Source organism: Tamandua tetradactyla, chromosome 11 (assembly GCF_023851605.1).
Source record: "Tamandua tetradactyla isolate mTamTet1 chromosome 11, mTamTet1.pri, whole genome shotgun sequence".
Classification (NCBI taxonomy): domain Eukaryota; kingdom Metazoa; phylum Chordata; class Mammalia; order Pilosa; family Myrmecophagidae; genus Tamandua; species Tamandua tetradactyla.
The window spans coordinates 47,686,348-47,707,790 of record NC_135337.1 but is presented as its reverse complement, the minus strand read 5'-3'; the positions used below and the strand labels follow the sequence as shown (position 1 = coordinate 47,707,790).

Here is a 21,443-nt window from a genome sequence, read left to right as displayed (position 1 = left end):
ATATGTCATCAGTGTGAGTGAAGTACTTTCAACAGATGATACATAACATATATGGATTTAAACATGTTTTTTTAAACATTTAAGCTTTTTAAATTGTATAGTATAACATATGTATAAAGCAAAGAAATAAAAAAGCAATAGTTTTCAAAGCACTCTTCAAAAAGTAGTTACAGGATAGATCCCAGAGTTTGTCATGGCTACCATACGATCCTCTCATATTTTTCCTTCTAGCTGCTCCAGAATGTAGGAGGCTAGAGGGCTTAAATACTTTTTTATCATCACAATCGACTTTTTTTCCTACTTTTTTTTGTGAACAATAACATACAGGCAAAAAAGCTATAAATATCAAGCACAGCACCACAATTAGTTGTGGAACATATTTCGGACTTTGACATGGGTTGCACTTTCACAATTTTAGGTTTTGACTTCTATCTGCTCTAAAATACTGGAGACTAAAAGAGATATCAATTTAATGATTCAGCATTCATATTCATTTGTTAAATCCTATCTTCTATGTGTAATTCCACCATCACCTTTGATTTTGAAAGCATTTAAATCCCTGCTTCACCTCTGTAGAATTGTGTGATCCTTGAGCAAGTTACTTAACTGCTTTAAGACTAAATTTTTATCATCTATGAAAGGAATGAAAACCATACTGCTTGGTACACAATAAGGATGGGTGAGCACTCTGATAAATATTACTCCTATTTTATTTCCCTGTGTCATTATTTAAGGAATAATGTATTTTTCAAGTATTTCTCCTTTTAACGAATTCATGCTGTTTTCTAGCTGCTAAAATAAATACCACCCAATGGGTTGTCTTAACAATGGCCATTGACTCACAGTTTTTAGACTAGAAAGCTTGCTTCTTCCCAGGGTTAATATCTTTTGACTGGCTGGCAGTCTTTGGGATTCGTTGACTTTTCTTTCACACGATGATGCACATGGTGGCATCTTCTTTCTCTTCTAGGTTCCATTGACTTCCAGCTTCTGGCTGCTCCCCATGGTTTTTTCCTCTCCATGTCCAATTCCCTTTGCCTATAAGGATTTCAGTCATATTGGATTAAGACTCACCCACATTCATTTTGGGCACTCCTTAACTAATAACATCTCCAAAGGTCCTATTTACAAATGAATTCAACCCACAGGACAGGGTTGTGACCTGAATATACCTTTTGTCAGGGACAGGAGTCAATTCCTTATACATACTATAAATAAAATACTCAATTAAGTCTCCTACCTCTGTAGTTTTCTTAAGGATTACTTTGGTATGTTACTGTGTATCACGTTAATAGAACCAGGTTCTGTTTTTCATTTGGAAACCACAACATGAAGTGGTAAGTTGTTTCATTGTATTCTCCACATTTAGAGTGTCCAACGAGAAGGACACAAATTAACTCTAAACATCTAAAAATAAAATCTGTCTAAATGCAATATGATATCCTGAACTGGATCCTGCAATAGAAAAAAGACATTAGTGGAATAACTGCTGAAATCAGAATAAAATCTGTATTTTAGTTACAGACTTTACTGTAACTAATGTTAATTTAATACTAATGTTAATTTTCTTAGTTTTGACAAGAGTTCCATGGCAGTGTAAGATGTTAATATTAGGGAAAGCAGAGTGAAGGTATATGGGAATTCTCTTTATGATCTTTGCAACTTTTCTGTAAATGTAAAATTATTCTAAAACATGTTTTTAAAGTTTATTAAAAGTTCAAAATCTATAAGGGAAGGTTAAATAATTAAAACATTTTTGAATGCCTACTATGTATCAGGTATTACCTTACATATAATAATCTCCTTTCACAATAACCCTTTGAGGGTTATTCATCATCTTTTGGTGAAATGAAACTGAAATTTGAAGACATTAAGAGGCTTGCTCCAAGTTTACAGTTTGCATGTGGTATGTTTTATTTATCAGTGAGATTTGTTCAACATATTTTTTTTAATCATGAACTATATTTAAGTCAAGATATAAAGTGGTGGGAAAGATAAAGAGAAAGCCCCTATCCGTATGGAACTTAGAGTGTAGCAAGAAACAGAGACCCTATCTTCATACCCCCTAAATAAGGTATAAACTACTATGTTAGGGGAATATATCAATTTTATTCTAGCAGGAAGTTTATGCTGAACTTTAAAGGAAAATAAAGTTATTAGAATAGGAGGGTTTTTTTTTAGAGCAGGAGATTTATATGTGACTGACTATTCTGTTTCCAGAGAACATTAGATGAGGGGGAAAACTTGACAGGGTCATTAAACAATCCTTTGTGCCTTGCCCATAAGTTGATGCTCAATTAATATTAAATGAATAGAACAGTTCTCTAGTTTTCATTTTGTCTGAAGGTAAGGAAAGGGACAATATCACCTCAGAAAGCCCCTTGAGCTTTGTGATTCTAAGATGCTGTATTTCCAGTACACCAGGCAATGATATTGAAAGTACTTGACTTTGAGGAAAAAAGTAAGTAACAAAGTGATAAGTAATAGGCAAGAGTTAATATTAGAGATTTTTAAGCCTTGGGTTGACTACATTGCTTTTTTATCTTCTCTCCCTTTATTACAGAAGTTGTGGGTTTATAGAACAATCATGTATAAAGTACAGAATTCCCTTTTACCACCCGACCACCTCTTATATTAGAGTAGAGCATTTGTTATAATGATGATGGTACATTTCATGATTGTACAATTAATTAAAGTCCATGGTTTAACTTAGGGTTCACTGTGTAATATAGTTGCATGGATTTTTTTTTAATTTTTAAATTTTTAAACAAAAATATAGCAATAAACAAATGCAAACATCTTAACTTATGATCATTCTGTTCTACATACATAATCAATAATTCACAATATCAACACATAGTTGCATATCATCATCATAATCATTTCTTAGAACATTTGCATCAATTCAGAAAAAGAAATAAAGACAACAGAAAAAAATTCATGCATACCATGCCCCTTACCCCTCCCTTTCATTGATAACTAGCATTTCAATCTAAATTTATTTTAACATTTGTTCCCCCTATTATTTATTTTTATTCCATATGTTTTACTCATCTGTTGATAAGATAGATAAAAGGAGCATCAGACACAAGGTTTTCACAAGCACACATTCACATTGTGAAAGCTGTGTCGTTATACAAGCATCTTCAAGAAACATGGCTACTGGAACACAGCTCTACATTTTCAGGCATTTCCCTCCAGCCTCTCCATTTCATCTTGACTAACAAAGTGATATCTATTTAGTGTGTAAGAATAACCTCCAGGATAACCTTTCGACTCTGTTTGGGATCTCTCAGCCATGGACACTTTGTTTTGTCTCTTTTCACTCTTCCCCCTTTTGGTTGAGAAGTTTTCTCAATCCCTATATGCTGAGTCTCAGCTCATTCTAGAATTTCTGTCCCATGTTGCCAGGAAGGTCTACACCCCTGGGAGTCATGTCCCACGTAGACAGGGGGAGGGCAGTGAGTTTGCTTATTGTGTTGGCTGGAGAAAGAGGCCACATCTGAGCAACAAAAGAGGTTCTCTTGGGGGTGACTCTTAGGTCTAATTTTAAGTAGACTTGACCTATCCTTTGTGGGGTTAAGTTTCATATGAGCAAATCCCAAGGTTGGGGACTCATCCTATTGCTTTTGTTGTCCCCACTGCTTGTGAGAATATCAAGAATTCAACTTGGGGAAGTTGAATTTTCCCCCTTTCTCACCATTCCCCAAAGGGGACTTTGCAAATATGTTTTTTTTTTCTTTTTCTGTCTTTAAAATTTTTTTTTATATTTTCAGTAAATGGATACATTGTATAGAAATTCAATGAGTTTATTTAAAGTAGAAATATATTATACACCATAAGTTTTAAATCTGTGATATCTTGGTTTGTGAATTAGCAAACTTCTTCAAGTCTTTTGGCATTAGCAGATTTCTTTAACTCTCCTTTGGATCTTTTTTTTGTAGGTGCAATCAATACTTACCATAGAATTTTGGCATTCATACATTTAAAATTTTCCTGTTTCAGCTCTTCAATAGTGATATTGAAGATTGAATTTTTTTTTTTTTTTTTTTTTTTTTTTTTTTTTTTTTTTTAAAGGAAAGACAGAGAGAAGGAAGGAAGGATAGAAGGAAGGAAGGAAGGAAGAAAGGGAAACATCTTTTAAACATTTTCTTGTTTTATTGTATTCTGTTTCTCCGTTTTTTGTTACATGGGCTGGGGCCGGGAATCGAACCGAGGTCCTCCGGCATAGCAGGCAAGCACTTTGCCCGCTGAGCCACCGCGGCCCGCCCTGAATTTTTATTGACATGTTTATTTGTGTGCATTACATGTCAGGTAATTATGTAATTAATTCATCAACCAAACTGGGACTTTTTTTTCTGCATAATATAACATTATATACAAAGCAAAGAAAAAAAGCAATGGTTTTCAAAACATTCTTCAACAAATAGTTACAGGACAGATCCCAGAGTTTGTCATGGGCTACCATACCATCCTCTCAGATTTGGCCTTCTAGCTGTTCCAGAGTATAAGAGGCTAGAAGGAATAAATATATATATTTTTATCATCACAATTGACTTTTTTTCTTTTTCATGAAAAATAGCATATATACAAAACAGCAATACATTTCAAAGCACAGCACAACAATCAGTTGTAGAATAGATTTCAGAGTTTGATATGGGTTACAATTCTGAAATTTTAGTTTTTTACTTCTAGCTGCTCTAAGATACTGGCAACTAAAAGAAATATCAATATAATGATTCAGCAATCATATTCGTTTGTTAAACCCCACCTTCTCTGTGTAACTCTGCATTCACCTTCCATCTTTTTATCCCACTCTTTAGGAGTATTTGGGCTATGCCCATTCTAACTTTTTCATGCTGGACAGAGCAGTCAATAATATGGGTAGGAAGATGGTACTAGCTGATGTTCTGGAAAGGCTGGCCCCTCTAGGTTTCAGGAGTTACGTGGTCCAGGGACCCATCTGGAGGTTGTAGGTTTCTGGAAAGTTACCCTAGTGCATAGAACCTTTTCAGAATCCTATACATGCTCGAGGTGTTCCCCAGTATCGGCTGCAATGGTTTTGTTTGGGGGTTGGCAAGTCATAACAGGCAGCAATGCCTAATTGAAGCTTGTCCAGAGTAGCTCTCGACTCTATTTTGAACTCTTACAGCCACTGATACTTTATTAATTACACTTCTTTTCCCCCTTTTGGTCTGGATGGCATTGTTGATCCCACGGTTCTGGGGGCAGATGCAAATATGTTTTTATTCACTGTTAAATCACTCTGGGATTTATCGGGGCATCACTCTGAACAAAATCTCATGCCATACTCAAGGTTCCATGCACTTATGGTGTTCAGTTAAACTGTCCATAAAATTTATATGAGAAGATGTACTAGTCAAAATATAAATTTTGTACCAAATGAACATTTTTTTCTTTAGTCTCACCATAAGTTAAAGTTTTAAAATATGTATTACCATCTCTTTTCAATACCCATCAATATTGACATTCCTTTGTTCTTCCTCATGTAAAAATATTTTTTTAATTTCTACATTTAGTCACTATCATTGTACACTCCAGGCATTCCTAGATTATACCATCTCAGTCTTTATCATCTGTCTTTCCTTCTGATTTAATTTCTGCCCCCAGGCCTCCTCCCTCTATCATTCTCACATTCAGGTTCATTCAGTGTACTAACATTATTGTATTACAGTTAGGTAGTATTGTGCTATCCATTTTTTAATTTTTACATTCAGTCCTGTTGCACAATCTGTATCTCTTCAGATACAATATCTACCCAATTTGTATCTCTTGCTGACCTCTGTTCTTAACTGAAATTCGTTAAGTTCATTCATTAATGTTAGTTCCTATCAGTGAGACCATACAGTGTTTGTCCTTTTGTTTCTGGCTAATCTCACTCAGCATAATGTCCTCAAGTTCCATCCATGTTGTTACATACTTCACCACTTTATTCTGTCTTACAGCTGCATAATATTCTATCACATGTATATACCACAGCTTGTTTAGCCACTTGTCTGTTGATGGACATTTGGACTGTTTCCATCTCTTGGCAATTGTAAATAATGCTGCTATAAACATTGGTGTGCAAATGTTCATTTGTGTCCTTGCCCTCATGTCCTCTGAGTAGATACCCTAGCAATGGTATTGCCAGATCATATGGTAATTCTCTACTTAGCTTCCTGAGGAACCACCAAACTGCCTTCCACCATGGGGTTGTACCATTTTACATTCCCACCAACAGTAGATAAATGTGCTTCTTTCTCCACATCCTCTCCGGCACTTGTCATTTTCTGTTTTATTGATAATGGCTATTCTGGTGGGTGTGAGATGATATCTTATAGTGGTTTTCATTTGCATTTTCCTAATAGCCAGGAAAGTTGAGCATCTTTTCATGTGTCTTTTGGCCATTTATATTTCCTCTTCTGAGAAGTGTCTGTTCCTGTCTTTTGTCCATTTTGTAATTGGGTTGTTTGTGTTTTTGTTGTTGAGTTGAACATCTCTTTATATATTCTGGATACTAGATCCTTATCTGATACATTGTTTCCAAATATTGTCTCCCGTTGTGTCGGCCTTCTTTTTACTTTCTTGACAAAGTTTTTTGATGCGCAAAAGTGTTTAATTTTGAGGAGTTCCCATTTATCTATTTCTTTCTTCAATGCTTGTGCTTTGGGTATAAGGTCTAGAAAACCACCTCCTATTATAAGATTTATAAGATATTTCCTTACATTTTCTTCTCAAAGTTTTATGTTCTTAGCTCTAATGTTTAGGTCTTTGATCCATTTAGAGTTAATTTTTGTATGGGGTGTGAGATATGGATCATCTTTTGCGTGTGGATATCCAGTTCTCTAGGCACCGTTTATTGAAGAGACTGTTCTGTCCCAGGTGAGTTGGCTTGACTGCCTTATCCAAGATCAATTGTCCATAGATGAGAGGGTCTATATCTGAACACTCTATTCAATTCCATTTGTCAGTATATCTATCTTTATACCAGCACTGTGTTGTTTTGACCACTAACTTCATAATACATTTTAAAGTCAGGTAGCGTGAGACCTCTGACTTCATTTTTTTTTTCCTCAGGATATTTTTAGTTGTTCAGGGCACCCTGCCCTTCCAGATAAATTTGGTTATTGGTTTTTCTATTTCCGAAAACTAAGTTTTCAGGCTTTTAATTGGTATTGCATTGAATCTATAAATTAATTTAGGTAGATTTGACATCTTAACAATATTTAGTCTTCTGGTCCATAAACACGGTATGCTCTTTCGTTTATTTAGGTCTTCTGTGATTTCTTTTAGCAATGTCTTGTACTTTTCTTTGTATAGGTCTTAATTAAATTTATTCCTAAATATTTTATACTTTTGGTTGCAATTGTAAATGTAATATTTTTCTTGATTTCCTCTCATATTACTCATTACTAGTGTATAGAAACACTGCAGATTTTTGAGTGTTGTGCTTGTAACCTGCCACTTTGCTGTACTTATTTATTAGCTCTAGTAGTTTTGCTGTGGAATTTTTGGGGTTTTCGACATATAGTATCATATCACCTGCAAACAGTGAGAGTTTTACTTCTTCTTTTTCAATTTTGATGCCTTGTATTTCTTTTTCTTGTCTTGCTCTGACTAGAACTTCCAATGCAATGTTGAATAACAGTGGTGATAGTGAGCATCCTCATCTTGCTCCTGATCTTAGGGGGAAAGTTTTCAGTTTTTCCCCATTGAGGATGATACTAGCTGTGGGTTTTTTACATATTCCCTTTATCATGTTGAGGAAGTTTCCTTCTATTCCTATCCTTTGAAGTGTTTTCAACAAGAAAGACTGTTGAATTTTGTCAAATGTCTTTTCTGCATCAGTTGAGATGATCATGTGTTTTTTCTGCTTTGATTTGTTGATATGGTGTATTACATTAATTGATTTTCTAATGTTGAGCCATGCTTGCATACCTGGGATGAATCCTACTTGGTCATGGTGTATAATTCTTTTAATGTGCTGCTGGATTCAATTTGCAAGAATTTTGTTGAGGAGTTTTGCATCTATATTCATTAGAGAGCTTGGTCTGTAATTTTCTTATCTTGTAATATCTTTGTCTGGCTTTGGTATGAGGGTGATGTTGGCTTCATAGAATGAGTTAAATAGCCTTTCCTCCTCTTCAATTGTTTTTTTGAGGAGTTTGAGCAGGATTGGTACTAATTCTTTCTTTAATGTTTGGTAGAATACACATGTGAAACCATTTGGTCCTGGACTTTTCTTTTTTTTGATCTTCTTAATGACTAATTTGGTTTCTTTACTTGTGATTGGTTTGTTGAGGCTTCTGTTTCTTCTCAAGTCAGTGTTGGTTCTTCATGTCTTTCTAGGAAGTTGTCCATTTCATCTATGTTGTCTAGTGTATTAGCATAAAATTGCTCATAGTATCCTCTCATTACCTCCTTTATTTCTGCGGGGTCAGTGGTTATATCTTCTCTTACATTTCTGATTTTATTTTTTGCATCCTCTCTCTTTTTCTTTTTGTCAACCTTGCTAAGAGTCCATCAATCTTATTGATTTTCTCATAGAACGAAATTCTGGTTTTATTGATTTCTCTCAATTGTTTTCATGTTCTCAGTTTCATTTGTTTCTACTCTAATCTTTCTTGGTTCTTTCCCTTTTGTTTGCTTTGGGGTTAGTTGCTGTTCTTTCTCTAGTTCTTCCAAGTAAACAGTTAATTCCTCGATTTTTGCTCGCTCTTCTTTTTTGATATAGGCATTTAGGGCAATAAATTTCCCTCTCAGCACTGCCTTTGCTGCATCATAAATTTTGATATGTTGTGTTTTCATTTTAATTTGCCTCGAGATATTTACTGATTTCTCTTGTAATTTCTTCCTTGACCTACTGATTGTTTAAGAGTGTGTTATTTAGCCTCCATATATTTGTGAATTTCTGGCCCTCTGCCTATAATTGATTTCCAACTTCATTCCTTTATGATCTGAGAACATGTTTTATATAATTTCAATCTTTTTAAATTTACTGAGACTTGCTTTGCGACCCAGCATGTGGTCTTCCTTTAGAATGATCCATGAGCACTTGAGAAAAAAGTGTATCCTTTTGTGGGGTATAATGTTCAATAAGTGTCTGTTAAGTCTAGTTCGTTTGTTGTATTATTCAAATGCTCTGCTTCTTTATTGATCCTCTGTCTAGATGCTCTGTCCATTGATGACATCAGGGAATTGAAGTCTCCAGCTATTATGGTTGATGTGTCTATTTTTCTTTTCCGCATTTGCCTCAGGTATTATGGAGCAGTCTAGCTAGGTACATAAATATTTACGATTGTTATGTCTCATTGAATTCTTCCTTTTATTAATACATAGTGTTCTTCTTTGTCTTTTTAAATTGTTTTGCATTTGAAGTCTAATTTGTTGGATATTAGGATAGCTACTCCTGCTGTTTTCTGTTTGTTTGCATGAAATATCTTTTCCCACACTTTCACCTTCAACCTACGTTTATCCTCGGTCTAAAATATGTTTCCTATAGACGACATGTAGATGGGTCCTGTTTTTTAATGCATTCTTTCCATCTATGTCTTTTGATTGGCAAGTTTAATCCATTAAGATATAGTGTTATTACTATAAGGGCAGTACTTTCTTCTACCATTTTGCCTTTTTAATTTTATATATCCTATCTAATTTTTCTTCTTTTTACCTTTACTCATAGTCTTCCATTCTACACTCTTCTCCACACCTCTCTCTTCTGACTTTTCATATCTGTCTGTAGTGCTCCCTTTAGTATTTCTTGCAGGGCTGGTCTCTTGGTCACAAATTCTCTCAGTGATTTTTTGCCTGAAAATGTTTTAATTTCCCCCTCATTTTTGAAGGATGATTTTGCTGGATATAGAATTCTTGGTTGGCAGTTTTTCTCTTTCAGTACCTTAAATACATCATGTCACTGTCTTCTTGCCTCCGTGGTTTCTGCTGAGAAACCTACACATAGTCTTATTGGGCTTCCCTTGTATGTGGTGGATTGCTTTTCTCCTGCTGCTTTCAAAATTCACTCTTTCTCTTTGACATCTGACATTCTGATTAGTAAGTGTCTTGGGGTACGTCTGTTTGGATCTATTCTCTTTGGGATACGCTGCACTTCTTGGATCTGTAATTTTAAGTCTTTCATAACAGTTGGGAAATTTTCAGTGATAATTTCCTCCATTAGGTTTTCTCCTCCTTTTCCTTTCTCTTCTCCTTTTGGGACACCTACAACACGTATATTCATGCACTTCATGTTGTCATTCAATTCCCTATGTCCCTGCTCTTATTTTTCCATTCTTTTCCCTCTATTTTCTTTTGCTTGTCAGATTTCAGATGTCCTATCCTCTAGTTTACTAACCCTATCGTCTACCTCTTGAAATCTTACACTGTAGGCTTCCATTGTTTTTTCATCTCTTCTGCTGTGTCTTTTGTTTCCATAAATTCTGTGATTTGTTTTTTCAATCTTTCGATTTCTTCTTTTTATTCATCCCTTAACTCCTTTATATCCTCCCTGAATTCATTGGTTTTATTTTTGATGAGATTTTCCATGTCTGTTCAAATATTCTGAATTAATCATTTCAGCTTCTGTAGGTCATTTGAATTGTTGGTTTGTTCCTTTGATTGGGCCATATGTTCAGTTTTGCTAGTATGATTCATTATTTTTTGCTGGTGTCTAGGCATCTAATTACCTTAATTAGTTTATTCTGTAGATTGTTTTCACTTCTTTTAGCTAGGATTTTCTTGTGAGATGACTTTGTTATCTGTCTGTTCTTTGACATTCAGTTCAGCTTATTCTAGACCCTTAACTTAGGGTTTGTTTAACAGATCAGAATTTTTCAGTGCTTGTTTTCTTGTTTCTTGCCCTGCCTGTATGGTGCCTTTTTTTCCCCCTTAGGAGGGTCTAGACTCCAGTCAGATTTTCCCAGACCAAACTGGCCTCCTTTCAGGTGGAAAGTGACCTGCGTCAAGTTTTCCTGAGGGTGAGATACAGCAGGTTGAAAGACTTTCCTTTGAAGCCTTTAGACTCTGTGTTTTTCTTATCTTGCTCAGTATGTGGCACTTGTCTGCCTGGTGGCAGCATAAGATGATGTGGTAACTTTAACTTCAGCTGCCTCTTCCTGCTGGGGGTGTGGTCGAGACAAAGGAGAGATTGTATGCTGCTTTCAGTTTTCCAGACCCTGGGGTCTGTATTCTTTGAGAGGATTCCACCTGAACTGGGCCGCACCTCTCTCCTGGGGAAGGCACAACCTCTACACAAGCTCTCCATGTGGCATTTGGAGCCTGAGAAGCCTTGCAGTTGTATCCAAAGAGCAGTCAAGTTGTAGAAACACAGCCACAAACAAGAAAAAAAGAAAAAACTCCTCCTTTTCAGAGCAGGACCCTCATTCCTTGGGTTTGCCACTAGGGCGCTTAAGTTGTATGTTGCTCTGTGTATTTCCAGGTTGTATGTGTTCTCTCCTTTCCTTCAAGTATTTTGTGCTGCCTGATAAAAAAAAAACCTGATTTTTTTTTTCTTTTCTTTTCTGTCAGTCCTGCCCCCTCTGCACCAGGGCAAAAACCAGGAACCTCAGCTTTTACTCGAGGTTCAGCTGAGCTGGGGGCATTTTTTTAGTAATCAGAATTTGTTCATTAATTCCACAAATTTGAGTTTGGTTGCTCGGCCCCTTACTGTTAGTAAAGTCTCTTTCCTTTTCCCTCTGGGAACCAACCTGTGGGGAGGGACACTGGCCACCGTGGCTTGGGGGACTCACGATTCTTGGTGGGATTACAGCTGGTCCAGCTTGTCCAGACTAGTATTCACTGTGTGTCCGGTCACTGATGTAGCCCCAGCTGTTGTTCTGTACTGTTCCGGCTGTTTGCTAGTTGCTGTGGAGGACGAACTAAATCCCATACCTCACTAAGCCACTATCTTGGCTCTCTGGTACTTTCTTGACAGCCCTGCAAATGCAGCCCTGGTTCATCCCCTGCAGCCCTGAGGAAGCTTGTAAGTCTTCTCAGGCACTGTGTCTGGGCATGGCTGGAACAATGGCTGCCTTTAGAGCCAGGCCCCCAGCAACATGAATTCACTAATCAAAAGCCCTGATCAGCAATTGTTGGTGCCCATCAGTGACCTTGGAAAGTGGACTTTTGTTTCCCATTCTATCACCAATGAGCTTGCCAAGGGCCCTGAGCCCCATAGCGGCCTCTGTGAGAGTGAAGGATGGCTGCTAGTCACCACAGTGCAGAAAGAGCAGTTTAGTCTTCTTTACTATAATTTAGCCATCTCTTCCCTGGATGCTCTATGGTGTTCTACTGTACTTGGAGTTTCAAAATAGGTGTTTCAGACAGTTAGTACTTATTTTTATTTTTTTAATTTTTTATTAATTAAAAAAAATTACAAGAAACACAAACAATCCCAACACATACACTCAGCAATTCACAATATCATCACATAGTTACATATTTATCATCATGATCATTTCTCAGAACATTAGCATCAATTCAGAAAAAGATATAAAAAGACAACAGAAAAATATAACAAACAGAAAAAAAAAATTTTACAGGCCATACCCCTTACTGATCCCTTTCACTGATCACTAGCATTTCAAACTAAATCTGTTTTAACGTTTGTTCCCCCTATTATTTATTTTTATTCCATATGTTCCTCTCATCTGTTGACAAGGTAGATAAAAGGAGCATCAGACACAAAGTTTTCACAATCACACAGTCACATTGTGACAGCTGTATCATTATACAGTCATCATCAAGAAACATGGCTACTGGAACACAGCTCTACGTTTTCAGGCAGTTCCCTCCAGCCTCTCCATTACATCTTGGATAACAAGGTGAAAACTACTTACTGCATAAGAATAACCTCCAGGATAACCTCTCGACTCTGTTTGGAATCTCTCAGCCATTGACACTTTGTCTCATTTCACTCTTCCCCCTTTTGGTTGAGAAGGTTTTCTCAATCCCTTGATGCTGGGTCTCAGCTCATTCTAGAGTTTTTCTCAATCCCTTGATGCTGAATCTCAGCTCATTCCGGGATTTCTGTCCCATGCTGCCAGGAAGATCCACACCCCAGGTAGTCATGTCCCACGTAGACAGGGGGAGGGTGGTGAGTCTGCTTGCTGTGTTGGCTGTAGAGAGAGGCCACATCTGAGCAACAAAAGAGGCTCTCTTGGGGGTGACTCTTAGGCTTAATTTTAAGTAGGCTTGACCTATCCCCTGTGGGGTTAAGTTTCATATGAACAAACCTCAAGACTGGGGGCTCAGCCTATAGCTTTTGTTGTCCACAGTGCTTGTGAGAATATCAAGAATTCAACGTGGGGAGGTTGAGTTTTCCCCCGTTCTCACCATTCCCCAAAGGGGACTTTGCAAGTACTTTTCCACTCACTGATGAAATCACTCTGGTATTCATCAGGGCATCACCTGGACAAACCAACAAAATCTCATGTCCTATACAAAGTTCCATGTATTTAGGGTGTTCAACCAGCTATCTACATAAGTTATATTAGGAGATGCACTAGTCAAAGTATAGATTTGTACCAAATAAACATTTTTTACTTTAGTCTCACACATTAGTTGAAATTTTAAAATATTAAATTAATACCAATTAATTTTTAAAATTTTAAAATATTAAATTAATACCATCTATTTTCAGCACACTGCAGCAATGACATTCTTTTGTTCTTCCTCATGCAAAAACATTTTTAAAATTTGTACATTTAGTCACTATCATTATACACTCTAGGCATTCCTAGATTACACATCTCAATCTTTATCATCTATCTTTCTTTGTGATTTCATTTATGCCCCAGCCCTCCTCCCTCTATCATTCTCATATGCAGCTTCATTCAGTGTTTTAACATAATTTTATTACAGTTAGGTAATACTGTGCTGTCCATTTCTGAGTTTTTATATTCAGTCCTGTTGCACAATCTGTATCCCTTCAGCTCCAATTACCCAATATCTTACCCTATTTCTATCTCCTGATGGTCTCTGTTACCAAGGAAATATTCCAAGTTTATTCACTAATGTCAATTCATATCAGTGAGACCATACAGTATTTGTCCTTTTGTTTCTGGCTAATCACACTCAGCATACTGTCCTTAAGGTCCATTCATGTTGTTACATACTTCATAACTTTATTCTGTCTTACAGCTGCATAATATTCCATCTTATGTAAATGTCACAGTTTGTTTAGCCAACTGTCTGTTGATGGACATTTTGGCTGTTTCCATCTCTTGGTAATTGTCATAATGCTGTTATAAACATTGGTGTGTAAATGTCCATTTGTGTCCTTGGCCTCGTGTCCTTTGAGTAGAGACAGCATATAGATGGGTCCTGTTTTTTAATCCATTCTGCCAGACTTTGTCTTTTGATTGGAGAGTTTAATCCATTAACATTCAGTGTTATTACTGCATGAGTAGTACTTTCTTCTACTATTTTGCCTTCTGGATTTTATATGTCATATCTAATTTTCCTTCTTTATACCTTTACTCATAGTCTTCCTTTCTACACTCTTCTCCACACCTCTCTCTTCTGTCTCCTTCTTTTTTTTTTTCTCCCTTTTTCTGTCAATCCTGCCCCTTTGGCGCTGGGGCAAAAATGAGCAACCTCCGCTTTGATCAGGTTCACCTAAGTTGGGGGCCTATTTTAGTAGTCAGAATTTGTTAATTAGTTCCACAATTGGTGTTTGATTGTGCCCAGTCCCTGCTGCTGGTAAAGTCCTTTCCTTTCCCCTCTGGGAAGCGGCCTGTAGGGGAGGGGCACTGGCTGCCGCAGCTTTGGGAACTCACGTTTCTGGGGGGTGCTCACAGCCAGTCCAGCTGGTCCAGACTGGGGTACGCTGTGTGTCCGGTCACTATCGTGGCTCTGGAAGCTGTTCTGTACTGTTTCTGGTTATTTAGTAGTTGTTCTGGAGGAGGAACTAAAATGCGCACATTGTTAAGCCGCCATCTTGACTCGGAACCCTGTTACTACTTATTTAATAGTTGTTCTAGTAGAGACGTAATCCTGGAGCCTCCTGCTCCAATACCTTCTTGCAATTCCCTTCATTCTGTGGTTTTGACAAATGTACAGGGTCATGTACCTATCGCAGAAGACCTGCTAGAGCAGTTTTATCGCCCTGAAAATGTCCTTTACTCTCATATTTTTAGTGTTTGCCCCCTTTTTAAAGTCAGTTCCTCATTTCCCATCCCCTGCCTGCTGTTGATGTGTTTTCTGTCCCTTTGGATTTGCCTTTTCCAGAATGTCATATAAATGGAATAATATAATATTTTAAAATTGTGGTTTTAATTTACATTTACCAAATAACTAAGGATATTGTGCATTTCTCATTTGCTTATTTGCCATCTATATGTCTTCCCTGGTGAAGAGTGCATTCAGATCTCTTGCCCATTTTGAAAATTTAGTTGTTTTCTTTTTGGGTTTTGATATCTTTATATATTCTGCATGAAGCCCTTTATCATATACATGAGTTGCCCTTTTTCTTTGAGTCAGTGGCTCATTCTTTTAATTTTAATGAAGTCTGATTTGTCAATTTTTTCTTTTATGTATTATGTTTTTTGCATTGTAGTTAAAACCTTTTTGCTAAACTGAAGATCATGCAGATTTTCTCCAGTGTTTTCTCTACAAGTTTTATGTTTTACATTTAAAAGTATGATATATTTGGTGTTAATTTTTATGACATGTGAGGTGTGTCCAGATTTTTCTTTGCATTGATTTTATTCTAGCACCATTTAAGAAAACGCTGTTCTTTGTTCCTTGATTTTGCTTTTGCACCTTTGACAGCAATAGTTTGACTATATTTGTGTAGGTTTATTTCTGAGTCCTCTGTTCTGCTGCATTGATCTGTTTATGTATTCTTTTTACTAATACCACACTGCTGTGATTATAGTAGCTGTGCAGTTAAGTCTTGAAATTGGCCAATGTGAGTTCTCCATTTGTTTTCTTCTTTTTCACATTTATTTTGGCTATAGTTTTTTTGCCTTTCCTTAAAATTTTTGTTTAATTAGCTTATCAACCTCTACAAAAATTTTGCTGGGATTTTGGTTAGGATTTTGTTGTTTCTATGGATTTAATTGGAGAGAAATGAAATCTTCTGCTCCATTTACCTTCTTGAATTTCTTTCATCAGTGTTTTGTAGTTATTAGTAGGCAGATCCCAGCCCATATTTTGTTATGTTTATCTTTTTTTAAAATTTTTTATTAATTAAAAAAAATTACAAGAAACACAAACAATCCCAACACATACACTCAGCAATTCACAATATCATCACATGGTTGCATATTCATCATCATGCCCATTTCCAAGAACATTAGCATCAATTCAGAAAAAGATATAAAAAGACAACAGAAAAATATAACAAACAGAAAAAAAAAATTTTACAGGCCATACCCCTTACTGATCCCTTTCATTGATCACTAGCATTTCAAACTAAATCTATTTTAACATTTGTTCCCCCTATTATTTATTTTTATTCCATATGTTCCTCTCATCTGTTGACAAGGTAGATAAAAGGAGCATCAGACACAAAGTTTTCACAATCACACAGTCACATTGTGACAGCTGTATCATTATACAGTCATCATCAAGAAACATGGCTACTGGAACACAACTCTACGTTTTCAGGCAGTTCCCTCCAGCCTCTCCATTACATCTTGGATAACAAGGTGATATCTACTTAATGCATAAGAATAACCTCCAGGATAACCTCTTGACTCTGTTTGGAATCTCTCAGTCATTGACACTTTGTCTCATTTCACTCTTCCCCCTTTTGGTCGAGAAGATTTTCTCAATCCCTTGATGCTGGGTCTCAGCTCATTCTAGAGTTTTTCTCAATCCCTTGATGCTGAATCTCAGCTCATTCTGGGATTTCTGTCCCATGCTGCCAGGAAGATCCACACCCCTGGTAGTCATGTCCCTGTTATGTTTATCTTTTAATTTTCTTTATCTTGATTTTGTTAGATAAGTTTCATATTCCAATTTTCATTTCTATCATATAGAAATACAGTTGGTTGTCATATAGTAACCTTGTATCCTATTACCTTGCTAACTCACCAACAGCTTCAGAAACTTTTTTGTAAATTCCTTGGGATTTTCTATATAGACATTCAGGTCCTTTGCTAATAGAGAGTTTTATTTCTTCTTTTCCAATATGTATTCCTTTTATTTCTTCCCTTATGCACTGGCTACTACTTCTCATATATGTTGGTGAAGGGCATCCTTGCCTTGTTCCTGATCTTATGGTGGAAAGCATTTAGTCTTTCTACACGAACTATATTACCTGTAATTTTTTTTCATTATGACCTTTATTAGGTTGAGAAATTTCTCTTCTGTTTCTAATTTGTTGAGAGCTTATATCATGAATGAATTTTGAATATTTTGAGGTTCCTTTTTTATATCTATTGGGATATTATGGCCTTTCTTCTTTAGTGTGTTATTTTGGTAAATAATATTGGTTTAATTTTGAATGTTAAACCAAATTTGCATTCTTTGGATACATCCTGCTTGGTCATATATATAACTTTTTTCTATATTTTGCTTGATTCTATTTGCTAATATTTTGTTGAGAATTTTTGTATCTACCAATGAGGGTTTATCAATGAGGAATACTAGTCTATAGTTTTGTTTTTTTGGTTTGTATGCTATGTGGTAGGGATCACCTTTCATTCTTCTATTTCCTTATTTATTTTTGCAGGGGTGGAGTGCATGGGCTGGGAATGGAACTCAGGTTTCACTGCATGGCAAGTGAAAGTACTACCACTAAACTATGATTGCACAGCTATAGTTGTATTTTTGTAATGTCTTTGTCTGGCTTTGTTATCAACAGTGAGGCTGGCTTCATAAAGTAATTGCAAAGTGTTCCCTTTTCTTCTGTTACCTAGAAGAGATTGTATAGAATTGCCACTATTTTTTCCTTAAATGTTTGGTAATATTTGTCAGTGAAATCATCTGGGCCCATAGTATTCTTTATTGGAAGATTTCTAACTACAATTTCCCAATTTCTTTAAAAGATATAGGACTATTCATGTTATATATATATATATATCTTCTTAAGTAAGTTTTATAGTTTGTATATTTTAAGGAATTGGTCCGTTTCAACTAAGCTGTTGAATTTATGGGTTTAGACTTATTCACGGTAATCTCTTTTTATCTTTTTCATATCTGTCAACTCTGTAGTGATGACCCTATTTCACTTCTGATATTGGTCATTTGTGTCTTTTCTCTTTATCCCATGGTCAGTCTAGGTTAGAGGTTTACCAATACATTGATTTTTTTTCAAAGACCCTGCACTCGGTTCTATTGATTTGTTTTTCTATTTCATTGATTTCTGCTTTGATCTTCATTGCTTCCTATCTCCTGCTTGCTTTGTGTTGAATTTGCTCTGTCTCTTTTTTTAAGGTTGAAGTGTAGATTACTGATTTGTTACTTTCTTTTCTGACGTAAACATTTAATAGTATAAATTTCTCTCCAGAGTTAAGGCTGTGTCACACAGCTTAAGGCTTTTGTTCTATAGTGTGAGTAGAAAAGGGTACTGATGCAATTTTTTTTGCCTCCTTCCCTACCAATGAAGGCGTTTATCTGTCTCCACATCTGATGCAATTTTGTGCTCCTCAACAGTAGCTGCTATTCCCCTCTCCAAATCTGCACTATTAGGGAGACTTTCTTAGAACTCCCAGGTGTCTTTTTTTGTGAGTTACTGCCTGGTGGGATTCATGAAGATAAAACCTACAAGAATGTGTGAATTATCCCTATATTTGTAACTCCTGAGGCTTCACCCTGCCTCAAGAGTGCACATTCAGTCTCCACTAATTTGTCAGTCATGCTGGCTGAACTCTTATCATTGTCCATTTGTGCTTTGTACTTGTAAGCCAGTGTTTATGTCTTATCTCTCCCTGCAAGTGCTTCTGTCTCCTTAATTTTGGAGCCATTGGTTCCTCTCTGATCATAGCATTCTGACGGATCTAGAAAGGTTTAGAACTTGTTCTTCATCTGGCTTTTTTGGTTGTTGTTCTTGAAAATGACACTCTTTTTAGCCCTCAGTATCTCCAAACCTATAGCTTTATTTTAGCGTTCCTCTGCATTTTAGTGATTAATAGAGCCTGTCCCCCAAGAACAAGTTAATTACCTCTTGCTCTGATGTTAGTACTTAGTAAATACTTATGTTGCTGTATTTATCACACTATCCTGTAATTATTTGCCAATGTCTCTGTCCCTACAACTAGTTAGCACACTGTTGAGGGAAGCAGGCTCTGTGTCACCTTATATTCCCAGTGATTCTTTATCATTTGATATATAATTACTGTATAAAATTGTAATATGATTTTAAAGCATAGAATAGTCCTAGTATGTTGGAAGGTGCTGAGTAAATGTTGAATAATTCCTGAAAGGGCTTATTTAGTATTTAGAAACTGAGTAAACTTCTGTTTGCCCAAATCTTCAGATAGTTTTAAACATTTTGTTCAATTTAAATGTCTGATTTAATCATTTCTGCAATTAAAGATATTGCTATAATTCACTCAGAAGATTCAGTTGCATGAATTACATCAAAATATTGAATTCAAACTACATTGAATACAAAAAATTGAGCTCTTTTGTACTTCCATTGACTTTGGGTAGTATTGTTTATCTGAGAACTACAGTCCAGTGGATATAATAATTGTCATATTTTTATTGATTAAAATCAAATTGGGCTTGCTGTCATTAAAAGAGTAAAATTATAGTCTCTTGGTAGTATTTAGAAATAGGTTAGTTTAAGAATATGCCTAATTCCCACATCCTTATTTTGAGCAAACAATCAAAGAGACTTTTTTTCAATCTAACTGCATCTCTTCCAGATTAAATTTTCTCCAGGAGTTAAAAAGTTGTTTGTGATCACTGCAGTGAGTGCTGTATCTGTAATTTTTCTTGCCCATCACTTTAAAAGAAGACGTGGAAAGAAAAAAGGAAAAATATTGGCCAGGGAACCAGAGCAACTTATTCTTGAATGCGCTAAAAGGGCAGCATCAGACAAAGGTATGTGCAAATAGCTGAATTAAATCTAGAAAGGAAATTTTAACTGTTAATCATAGTTAGAGTGCTGTGATTTCAGTGTTTTAGTCTCCAAAACTTCCTTCCTTAATTTTTTTTTTTTTTTTTTTTTTTTTAAAGGAAAGACAGAGAGAAGGAAGGAAGGATAGAAGGAAGAAAGGGAAACATTTTTAAACATTTTCTTGTTTTATTGTATTCTGTTTCTCCGTTTTTGTTACATGGGCTGGGGCCGGGAATCGAACCGAGGTCCTCCGGCATAGCAGGCAAGCACTTTGCCCGCTGAGCCACCGCGGCCCGCCCTCCTTCCTTAATTTTAACTCACAAGTAATGCATATTAGAAAAATTAGAAAATACAAATAAGCAAACAGAAAAAATTAAAATAACTTGAAATTCTATCTTCTAAAAATAATTACTGATAATACTTTAGCATACATTTATCCATTTATATTTGCACTTAAATATCATATTGAGATGTAAAATTTTATATTATATACAAGTAAATGATTTATATTTTTCAAGTAAAATTATGATCATGCCTTTTCTTATCTGCTTTTAAATTATTTAACAGTGTATAAGAATGTCTTTTGGTCAATAAATATATCTTCATGCTATCATTTTTAATATGTACCTAGTATTAAATTTGTACAAATGTACCATAATTTATTTAGCCAAGTCCTCTATTGTTCCCTTTAGGACGTATGTGTTTCTCGCCTTACATATAACTCTTCATGTACTTGTATGGTTATTTCCTTAACATATAAAATTCTGGAAGTAGGATTTCTGGCCTATAAAGGATCTATAATTTTTCTTAAGGATAGGGTACATATTTCCAAATTGTACCAATAAAAATAATTTCTTGAGCATGTTGTATTTATTTGTTTTTATTTAGTGCATCCTATATTTTGGATTCATTTCAGCAAATATTTAATGGCTGACTTTTATTACCAGGCACAGCAGACCTTACAACAATAATAATGACTGTTACTTACCGAGATTTTATTAGGTATTAGGTGTGGTGTTAAGTGCTGTATATTCAGTGTTTTATCATTACAGCAATCCTGCGAAATAAGATTGTACTCCTATGTTATCAACCCCATTTCATAGATAAAGAAAAGTGAGATATGGAGCAGTTTAAGTGACTTAAGTCACATAACTTGTAAGTGTCAGGATTTGAATCACACAATGCCTGCTGTAGGAGAATGGGTAAATGGGTAGGGGAAAGAGAAGGAAAAAAAAATTGTAATATAATGCAATATAGATAAAGCTTAGATGTAACTCCAGAATGAAAGTACTTATATTTTATTAAACTTATAGTTTAAAGGTTCATATTGCCAATATTTTTATGCTGATTACATTACAGGCTATTCAAATATTGCCCTGATTAATTAGGTGACTGCTTCACTCTTCATTTCAAAGGCAGATTTTAGCACTGT

General features: G+C 35.7%; 1 protein-coding gene across 5 annotated transcripts in view; it reads left to right on the top strand.

Moving 5' to 3' along the window:
* The window catches only part of NEXN (nexilin F-actin binding protein), a 211,841-nt gene that overhangs the window by 6,496 nt on the left and 183,902 nt on the right, over positions 1-21,443 (top strand). For all 5 annotated transcript variants that reach the window (XR_013159386.1, XR_013159388.1, XR_013159391.1 and 2 more), the window contains one exon: positions 19,818-19,995. The gene's annotated coding sequence lies outside the window, so the exon portion shown is untranslated. The remainder of the gene's footprint in view (positions 1-19,817; positions 19,996-21,443) is intronic.